Source organism: Carassius carassius, chromosome 17, assembly GCF_963082965.1.
Source record: "Carassius carassius chromosome 17, fCarCar2.1, whole genome shotgun sequence".
NCBI classification, from domain to species: domain Eukaryota; kingdom Metazoa; phylum Chordata; class Actinopteri; order Cypriniformes; family Cyprinidae; genus Carassius; species Carassius carassius.
Genome location: NC_081771.1, coordinates 16,733,914 through 16,744,640, shown reverse-complemented (window position 1 = coordinate 16,744,640; position 10,727 = coordinate 16,733,914). Strand labels below are relative to the sequence as shown.

The window sequence follows — 10,727 nt, the reverse complement described above, 5'->3', positions numbered from 1 at the left end:
TACAGGTTTGGAACGATGCGAGTAAATGATGTCAGTTTTATGGTTAAACTAGCATTAGCTAGGATTTCAAGAATCACACTGAAGTGAGTTGCAGCTGATATTTATTAATTTGTGATAACTTCCACTTACTAATTACTCAATACAATCGCACTACTAATAATGTGAAATGAGTTATGAAACAACATTCTAAGACTGAAAAAAGCTAACCGTGGCCTGTAAAAATTAAGAGTTTGAACCCCTGACCTCTCGCAGTGTTTCAGCGTTGGTTTACAGAGTGTCAAATAAGGAAATTGCTCTGCTGGCATCTCTTTCGTTTTCTTCCCAATTAATGCATTTGCTTTTTATTAACTTGCTTTGGACTACATTACTGCAACCCCAGCATAAAAAAGAAACAGTGCTGCTGGGACCGTGAGGTCACTGAGGAGAGTAAGTAGGTTGTTAAAAAGAAAATTCTCACCGTGTTTCTGCTGCATGGAATGGGGCATGCTGGGAGATGAGGGATTCTCAGCAGTTGCGGGGATCCCCCTGCTTCACCACGTTTCAAACTCTGGAGCAGGAAGTGGGACACCTCTGGACAGTCCAAAAGTTGCAGATGGGAGGCAGAAGTCTCTGGCTTTAACAGTCACAGAACTCAAATGTTGGTGATGCCTTGAGGGAAGCGGAGGACATCCAGAGTTCAACGAGAGAGAAGAAAGTGGAGCAGACTGTGACAGCTCTACAGCGGAACACAAGGATCGGTGGCAGCGGAGCTCTGATTGGCAGGAAGGCTGGCGCACGGCAGAAGGGCTCAGAGCTGAGCGTACATGCTGGCAAATGTTGAAGATGCCTGGCTGGATTGGGGAAGGCTAAGTAGGTACTGATTCCCGCCGTCTCTTCTGTCTTCTGTCTTCAGGCAGTCGGCGGCCCACAGAATATCTCGGCGAGCTGGAGTTGTCCCTGGTTGGATGCGTTTGCGAGCGAGTGTGTGGAGGAGGATCGGCGTAGCAGAGATCTGAAGCGAGTCGACTGAGCGTGCTCAGCGTTACAGAAGAGGTCCACAGGGCATCGGTGGCACTCTAAGCTGATAGGCCAACTGTGATCTAGTGTACATTGTTTGGTGTACGCTTACTTGGTCCACTTTCCTTGAATGCTAAAATTAAGGGGCGTGCTCCATTTCTTTTTTTGGTGCGGAGGGGGGGAACCCTTCAGATTAAGTTCTCCTAGTAATCCCAGTCTCTCTTTGCTTTCTCTATCTCGCTCTCTGAGGTGAAATCTGAAATCTCAATGAGTCACTTGAACTTTAGACTTTGCGTTATTCCCATTAATATAGAGCATCTCTTGGGCTCCGGGCCATCTGTCAGATTACAGTCTTTCATATACAGTTGTGACACATTGTTGTATAAACTGAGTTTTTGTACAACAAACATTTCAGTGTCCTCTAGCATTAATCTGCCTAAGCTCATCTCAATCCACAGAGCTGGATATTGCTCTTTATAACTCTAATAATTACATCACTCCAGATGTCACATTTTTTCCACTCCTGCTAGTCACGACAAGCATCTTGACTGCACTGGATTGAAGACTGGACAATACTGCACAACACTTTAAAGTGGTTCACTCGAAAATTGAATAGCTATTTAAAACACAGTTCATGCTGCTCTTTTCCATTAAATGAATGTGAGTGGTGACCAAAGTTGTCCAGGCAAGATTTTCTGCCACTAATGACTAATATACAATTGTATGCCTTTAGAAGATTTGGAATATAGAGAAGTCGACATGTGGACCACTTTTATAATACCTTTTTTATTCTTTTTGGAGATTGAAATCCATTGGTCCCCATTCATTTTCAGTAATCTTATAGAAGAGAGCAGCTTTAAATAGATCATTCTGTGTTCCATGGAAGAAAAAAAAGTCATATGGGTTTGGAATGACATGAAGGTGTGTGTGTGCACTTGGATGGGTTAAATGCAGAGCACAAAATCCGAGTAAAAGTCACCATACTTGGCCACACGTCACTTCACTTTCCATCATCTTTAAGACACTAACCTTTAAGAACTGTGAAACAAAAGGCCATTGTTCTTGGCCAGGGGTCTGTAACCTGCCAGGGGTCCCTGAAGGCACTATGGCATATGGCATAGGTTTATAAATGGGTCTATATGTATTTTACTTTTACAAGACAAGACAATTATAAGCTAATTTATTTTCTTTTTGATACTTCGGTATTGCATAATGCCACAATGCAATATTCTAAGTAAAGTAAAATCTGTTTTCTATACCAGTCTTTAAAAATTATATCTATTCTCTATTTTTTTTATTAATCTTATCTAACATTTATGTATTTAGCAAATGCTTCTGTCAAACTTACATTGCATTAAAGTTGTTTGTTTGACCGTATATGGGAATATGGGAATTTAACATATATTTTTTAAGCTGTGTGTGCTTCAGGAAAATGTCTAGTAAGACAAAAAAATAAAAAGCATCTTCATACTTAAATTTAATGTCTGATTGATATTGAGAAGAAAATACATTGGATTGTGCTTGCAAGTGATGTCACACATTTACATTATGACCTTACAAAATTGACATGTCATAGGCTATGTGTCCAAACAGTTTTAGTGCCTTACAGAAAGTGCTGTCCTGCTGTCAGTGAGATGTTCTCTATGGCTGCATGCTAGCACAGACAGCAGAGATACTTTGCATAACATTTGAGGCTGAGAGTTCAGAGATGTTTCCAGATGTGTTCAAGCTATCAGAAAACATGGCCCGTGTCAAAATGTGTTCTGTTGTCTGTATCTCTTACGCACCTAATGTTCTGGATATTATTGATGTCTTGATGTTCAGTGATCTTTTTGTATTTTGTATAAATGTGTGCCATTTATTTTCTTTTTCAGAATAATTAATTTCTCTAGACATCACTTTTCTGATGAATGTGTGCATTTTATGCCTTGTGTTCACATTCTTGAATATCTGACCTATTTCTTTAGAATTACTCTCTTGACTGAATGTTACATCAAATAATTATATATGTATATGAACATGGTGTGTATGTGGGTGTTCTGGAGTTATGTTAGGCGTCAGTCTGTGAGCCTTTGAAGTTAGTGTTTAAAAGACAAATGACATAAAAGGGAAATTGCCACAGATACTTGCAATACCTTTTCAGAGAGTTCTACATTTCTGTGTTGCAGTCGTTTTTGAAAATGATAATAATAAAATACTATTGATTTTGTCCCTATAGAAATCAACTTTTACTGATTACATATAAACCTTTCATGACAGACCATCTCTGAGGTTATTAAGTGAGATTACATGCTTTTGAATTTGAGTTTATTTGCTGAAAATCACTGTGAAATACTACATTTCCCACAATCCTGCAGTAGCGCCACAATCAGAATACTTGCAGCTATCATGAAAGCAGGAACTGCTGCAATAAAGCTCCCAATACTTTCACAAATTGTCATTATTTCTACAATCTCATAGATTTTTTTTTCAAATATATTTATCAAATGTCATAGTCCATATGCCAATAAAATTCCATAATTTTTTATCCAATAGTTTTATATCGTTTCATCATTTCTGATTAGGTTTTGTCATTTGTAGTGGTTTATTGTCTCTCAATGTGCTTTTAACTGCATGTTGTAATGTTATGAATAAAATTAAGTCTTGAATGGAAAAATGAATGGGAAAAATACCTCCAGAACAAAGGTCTCTGGAAAAGTGGACAGTCACAATTGCGCTACTTTAAAAGTCATTGTTGATTTGGTCCGTGAAATTTTTTTTCTTCAGCACAATTGTAATGAGAGAGATGGGGAACAAAGACAACAGCAGTCAGTTTGATCTGCTCCTGATAAAGTTGTTTGCTTGTATCCCTCTTTTTGCCCAGGCATGGCTGAGTGACTTTTGTGGTTCTCTCCATTCTGAGGACTCTCATTATAAACACCATCTTTTAAATATTTTATCTCCTTATATAGATGTTGTGTGTGCACACTGCATGTCTAGAGACACTAATTAGTGCTGTCATAAACACTCCCACATGCCTGGGTGTTCACTTCACATCACACAGGGCGAGTGGGCGGCGCTCCTCCCTCTGAGTCTCGGGTCTCAGACAGAAGGTTTGGCAGACTGTTACCAATGACCTTTATCAAATCATACAGTAATGAGTTTGTCAGCTTATGGTACTGGGACTTTGCTTCAGCATTGTAGGTAAACCTTAATGTGCTTTTTATTGTTCCAATTCAATCAAAGAGATAGTTCACCCCAAAATGAAAATTCGGTCATTTACTGACTCCGATGTTGTTCCGAACCTCAACAAATGACCAAAACTCATCACCAGAAAGCCATTTGCTCTGACCACAGCATCTATCCTGCAAAATTTAAAGGCTTCACTTGGTTTATGTGCTGTCTTGTTTTCCTCGCAATGTCTTTACAGATTTGCGTGGTAAAATCACTCAGGTGAGTATAATATAAATCAGTGGTTCTCCACTCCAGGTCTCATGACCAATTGCTCTGCACATTCTGTATGTTTCTGAATCTGATGCACTGCGTTCAGTTCATGGACCTCTCTCTCTCCTAATGAGCCGATGATCTGAATCGGATGAGGGAGACAAACTAAATGTGCAGAGCAGTGGGTCCTGAGGACTGGAGTTGAGAACCACTGATATAAATGGAGTTATGTGCTGAAAGAAGGTAAGGAGAGACAAACTGCCAGACACACTGTCTCATTAGCTCAGTGTCTCACTCTGCCTGCTACATTTGCCGCCTCTTTTTACGTCAGTGAAACCACACTCAGCTTTTCATTGCTACAAGCATGGCAAATGCAGTTATTCAGGGGTTTCTCAAACTTTTTTTGTCCAGACTCTTTTATAGGCAACACTAACAGAGCCAGACTTATAGTTAGACTCGTTTTCCTAGCAAACTTCATGCATTACTTTCAATTCTTTTAAGTTTTATAGTACTTTCTTTATTCTTTTTAAACTCACTTCTTTGACTAATATACAGTACAGAGCCAACCCCTTTCAGGATTTCAGTTTATATAGTCAACTAAACTATGAATAATATATAAAGTGAAAATTAGTGCTTTTCTTACGTTGTGAACTGCTTATCCTTAATAAAATGAAAATGCAACAAATTACTGAGATTGTGCCTGTAGTTAAAGTCACAAAAGACATATTTTGACATTTGATCTGTTTTAATGCCAGAGAACTTTGGTTTGTGCAGTTTGTCTCTTATGCTAATTTGCCGTCTATCAGAATGAGGCAAACAAATAACCGCATTCTGCAACTTTTTAATGCCCAGAAATTGATTTGACAATGGCCCTGACTTTGCACGGTAAATGCAACTTTCTTTTCCACACTTAAAAAAAAAAAAACTCTAACTGTCTCCAAAGCAAACACCCAATTCCTTCAGTTCTGTGCTTATAATCAAAAGCCACGGCCGCAGGCTTGTATCTGCTTCTGCTATCCTGATGAATATTTACATGCTTAAACACTCAAATTAGAATTCATTATCTTGCATAATCTTGGGTTTAGATCTACATGCAGTTGTTTGATTAGTTGCTTGAGGATATGGGTTTTGTGCTTGGTTTGTGGGCCTTCTACCTTTTCTCACGCTTGCCTTTTGATGCTAATGTCTGGCAAACGATAGGCCTGTTGTGTTTGAATAAGCATCTCTATTAGAATTGAAAAGATGATTTATTTTTAAATTGTTTTGGAGGTTGTTTTGAAGTTGTGTGATCCAACTTCCCAATCCAGAAAGCTGAAGATATGCACATCATGGATTATTTAAGAACAACACTGGATTTAGTTGAATGAGCACCTGCACATTAACTGGTTTAATGCAGAAGCTTCGCCAGAGCTGTGGGATTTTTACATTATTAAAGAGGAAATACAGCGCGGTCGCCTTTGTCATTCGTGACATTTCCTGAAACCATCTTTGCTATTTGACAGCATTAAAGATGCATGAGAGGCCTACAAATCCACTCGAAGAATTTTCTTTTTCCTCGAGGACTGAAATCTTTGAGTTTGTGAGCTTTAAAAGGTAAAGTAGGTTTATTCTGTTTCTGTCACGGTCAGCCTGCTGCAAAGCAGGTCACTGTCAGGTTGACATTCTAAAACACGCTCTCTCTTTCCTCCACAGCTGCTTGAGGTTTATCTCGTGCAACAGAGGAAGTGGTGTGGGAAGAAGAGCGCATCGGCCCTAACGTTTTGTGTGTACAACAGGATATCCGACGCTGGGAGCGTTAGCCTCGTGTCGAGAGGAGATATAAAAGATAAATCATCGCTTATATTGTTAAGAAGTGCGAAAACAGTGTTTTTTTTTTGTCTTTCAGCACATCTGCTGTCTCGCCATATCGCTCCATGTTTTGGAGTGCAGACGTCTAATTTCAGCTTGTTGCAAGTAGTAATACGGCTCAAAGTCAAACGTTGCCTATCTGAAACTCGTCCCTTATCATACTTGTAGATGTTCTGTGTACTTAAAGTGTTGGATTTACTCATAGGCGAAAACATTAATTGCCAGTTGACTGACAGCTGGAAAACACAGGGATTTCATGCTGGGGCAACAGTAATTGTTTTCAGATTTGTTTTAGAGTGTCTCTTTGATCAAATTTGTGAGAGAGCGAGTGAGAGCGAAGGAAAGAAGGAGAGGGAGCCAGACACTACTCATGGGGCCCATTAGGAAATTGCCAGTAAGCAAAGTTGCAAATAAGCTGTCACACAGTACAAATGAGATTACCTTTCCAATGTGCCCTGGAACCTGCACACCGGGGGATGCAGAACCAGTCACGGCAAAACAAGGCACAATCGTCTGATTTATCTCAGCGCTTGATCTTCTGGTGGTGTTCTTTCTGCCTCTGTTTTTCATGCATGGTGTGCAAAACAGTTTACAAAGCGCTTGCAGCACAAGTTAATCAGTTGTAGACAACCTCTGAAGCGAGTCGACGGTGTTTCAAGTCAGGGATTTCACTTATAGTCATCAGCGCTGAATTTATACGCATACAGAGAGACTTAGTTGCATATATCTGTCTAAACCGTTTACATTTACTGCTCCTGCTTTTCACCTCTTGATCAGTTTGTTGATGAATTGATGATTTATTTATTGAATTATTATTATTATTTTTTTTTTTAAATGAACAGATTTAATCTTTTTTTTTTTTTTTTTGAAAGGTCACAATAAAACCTTTTTACCTCATTTTTTTAATTGATATTTTTAAATGCATTTTCTGTATAGATTTTAATCGCTGCATGCAAATGTGTTACAAAGTGCAAAAATGTATATAAAGTAAATCATTTGTTTTAATATTAGCTTAGTTTATCATAGTTGTATATGATGTAAATGTGTATATACTTCCTTTCTCTATATATTTAGTTATAAAGTAAAAAATTGAATTACAAATAAAACCAAGATTATTGAGGTGTTTTGAAAGAAAATACTATTTCAGCCTTTTTACTTCAAAATTTCATATTTAACTTAATGAATTTGCCATTGCTTAATCATAATTAATTGTAAAATTGACTAGCCATTTTAACAGTGAACACTGTTTCTACACTTATTCTTTTCAATGTACAACTATATATTAAAGTAATATTAAGTTTCAACAGAACCTAATGCATATAACTGTATTCATTTATTAGTTTAGCAGGCACTATTTATATTTAAGTGACTTGAATGAGAATAATGAGGGCAATGCAAGCAGAAGTAATTAAATGCATTGAGTTGTTCTTACGTTAATATGACCTTGAACGTGATCCCTGTAAATTTGCTGATGCATGTCATAATTTTCACTTGGATGCAAAAATTTGTCTGTCTGTCAAATACTCCACATCATGAGCTCAAGTGTGAATATGTACGAGTATGAGTTAATATGAAGAGAAAGATAAGCACCTTTAACTGTGCTTCTACTTTTTACATGCAAGAAATTTCAGGCCGCAAGTGTCTTTGCCTGACAATATTTCTCTTTCTAAAATACAAGGCTCAATCCAGTTGTGATGACTTATGATGTTCTTTATGGTAACGATGGGATGCCAATCAACATCCAAAATAGAAACTATGCCGATTTCATAGAATTCCCTGAATTTACAGTATGTGGGGTATATTTTGCGGTGAGACTTCGCTTTCTTGACTCAAAGTTTTATTGTGGTATAACGCAAGTCTATTTTCATTTTACCGAGACGGCATTTCTGTAGACAACCAGGAGACCCTCATTAAATTCCCGCCAAATGTATGATTCTGTCACACCCACAAAACCCCTCTTGTTGCACTGAACCAGTTCTATGGCTTGATCTTGTTTATCTTTTGTAGGACCCAAAATTACTACATTTAAACTATTCTGGCGAAAGTGTGGATGAACCATGCTATTCAGATGACGATGAGGTTTATCTCAAACTGTTACCTTTAGAGTGTGCGGACACCACTGTCATCATCATTCAAAACTATTGTGGTACATTCCCTAGCACACAGAAATAAAAATGCAGAACCAGAGCACTGCTATGATATTTGCATTGACAGCTGAACATGCAAACTTTCAGATTTGAATGCAAACTGCAGTGTGTGGTTGAGTGTTGGCGGGTGCTGAAGGGCAGGCCGCGTCTGAGAGAGTCAAGCGCCCTGTTGAGTGGATTAGACTAAACAGATCATAGTCTTATCAATGAGGTACATTACTGAATTACTGTTACGTACACAGGTCTGGATTACTATTATTCTGGTTGATGAGTAAGCATGCTGCTCTCCCTTAGAAATGCATTGACAATTTTAAAGAATCTAAATGAAATTTTAATGAGATTTTAATGCGACTTGTCTTATTATCCAAATGATATTTCAGAATATATTCCACCAGTAATGCTGAGGAAGAAATATAGAGTTCATTAAACCCACATTGGCCCATTGGGGCATGTTGTCACACAGCATGGGGTAAGTTGTCACAATGGGAACCTGCCACTAAACAGCCAAGTATAGGTTTCCAGAGCATGTTTAAAAGTTTAAATAAATACATAAAACATGAAAACTGGTAAAAAGTAATACATTAACAAATTAATTTGTTGTAATTAATAAATGTCATTTTATTACACGAGTCAACTGATTGATCAATCAAACTGAAAATAATTATTTTAATTTTAACTTTTTATATTGTTGACCCCAGCCGTCAAGGAATTTTTCAGCCCAACATAAAAATTGACTCCATTTAAAGTGTAGTTTGGCATGTCATTTACTCACCAATGGATCCTCTGCAGTGTTTGGGTGCCGTCAGAATAAGGGCCTAAACAGCTGGTAGAAAATAAAACCACACCCCGTTGTCCTCTTACATCAAAATCCACCAATATATTTGTTTAGAACTGTTTTGTACTATTTTTGTTTGTAAACCATGTTTGATCAGTTCATATTTCTATTCTGAATCAGACAAAATGATATTTTCACTGGAGAATGCAATATTGTTGATAGAGACTCACATTCTAGCTGAAAGAAACAGTGTGAGGTTAAAAACGATTGATTTGTTTATTAGAAATATGCATGTTGATTAGTTATTGACTATTTAGATGCTTTTATCAGCTGTTTGAACTCTCACTCTGACAGCTCCCATTCACTGCAGAGGGCCCTTTAATGTTGTTCAGATGAAGAAACAAACTCATCTACATCTTGGATGACCTTAGGGTGAGTAAATTTGAGCAAATTAACATTTTTGGGTGATTTAGCCTATTCTTTTAATGTATGTCAATTCAGAGTTTAGGCTCAAATAATAAATATGTAAATACTGAAACTTTTGTTTGCTGCATAGACTTATTCCGCATCTAGAATTATTCTAGTTTAGGGATACTGAAAATGTATATAATTGGACTTCTCAATTAAAATCTTATAATTACTAAATGTAGTTCTTGTGACAACTCCCCTGTGCAATATCTAGCCTGGCTTTCTCTTACTCAATACACAAAACAACTCAGTGCTTACACTAACATATTTCTGTGAATTACCATTTGCATTCTCCCTGCTATAGTTTTTACAGTAAATTGCTCCACAGAATGTCATTCAGATCACAGCTGGTGGAATGAATCAAATTAGAAAAATGAAATTTGTATTATTTGTAACATCGATTGCTTAAATTTTAAGATTGCAGCCGACACAAAGAGGACAGTGTCCATGCCTTAATAAGCAGTCATGCAACATATGATGAATAATCCCAGTTATTACATTGTTTGCACAATAAGGAAAATACAGCCCTTGTGAGGAAGAGATATTGCCTGAGTGCCGGCTGAGACTGCCATACATGGGCAAATTTCAGTGACTCTGTGTTTAAGTGTGTGTGTGTGTGTGTGTGTGTGCTGCGGGCTGGAATTTCGCCTTCTGACGTCACTGCCTGTTACTCTCCCAGATTTGGGAAAAAGAAGTTTCACTTTAAGTGGGGATTTGAAACTCTGTGATTCTTAGAAAGCGAGGTAAGAGAACTATTAAATCTTTCGAGGGGCGGCTCCACGCGCGGAAACGCCGATCTTAGGCCTGGGATAACGCAGCGTTGTTTCTGCTCTTGAGCTCTACAGCTTGAACTATATTTGACAGTATGTTCTTCTGTGAGAGATTCGTGCCGTGCCATTGAAATGGAGGGCGTGGGATTGCTAGAAAGAAGGGGGGCGAACTTTGTTTCGTGAATTTACCCCGCAGCCGAAACATTTGAGCGAACATATATAAGGTGTCGGCGCACTTTGATTACTATTAGTAGATACTTGTTGCATATGAACTTCTGAAACGGATCGTGTTGTTATTCC

General features: G+C 37.9%; 1 protein-coding gene across 4 annotated transcripts in view; it reads left to right on the top strand.

Moving 5' to 3' along the window:
• Positions 1-10,221: 10,221 nt before the first annotated feature.
• The window catches only part of LOC132161225 (lipoma-preferred partner homolog), a 213,443-nt gene continuing 212,937 nt past the window's right edge, over positions 10,222-10,727 (top strand). The window contains exon 1 of one of the 4 annotated variants that reach the window (XM_059571144.1): positions 10,222-10,400. The gene's annotated coding sequence lies outside the window, so the exon portion shown is untranslated. The other 3 variants (XM_059571140.1, XM_059571141.1, XM_059571143.1) reach the window with 3 other exon arrangements.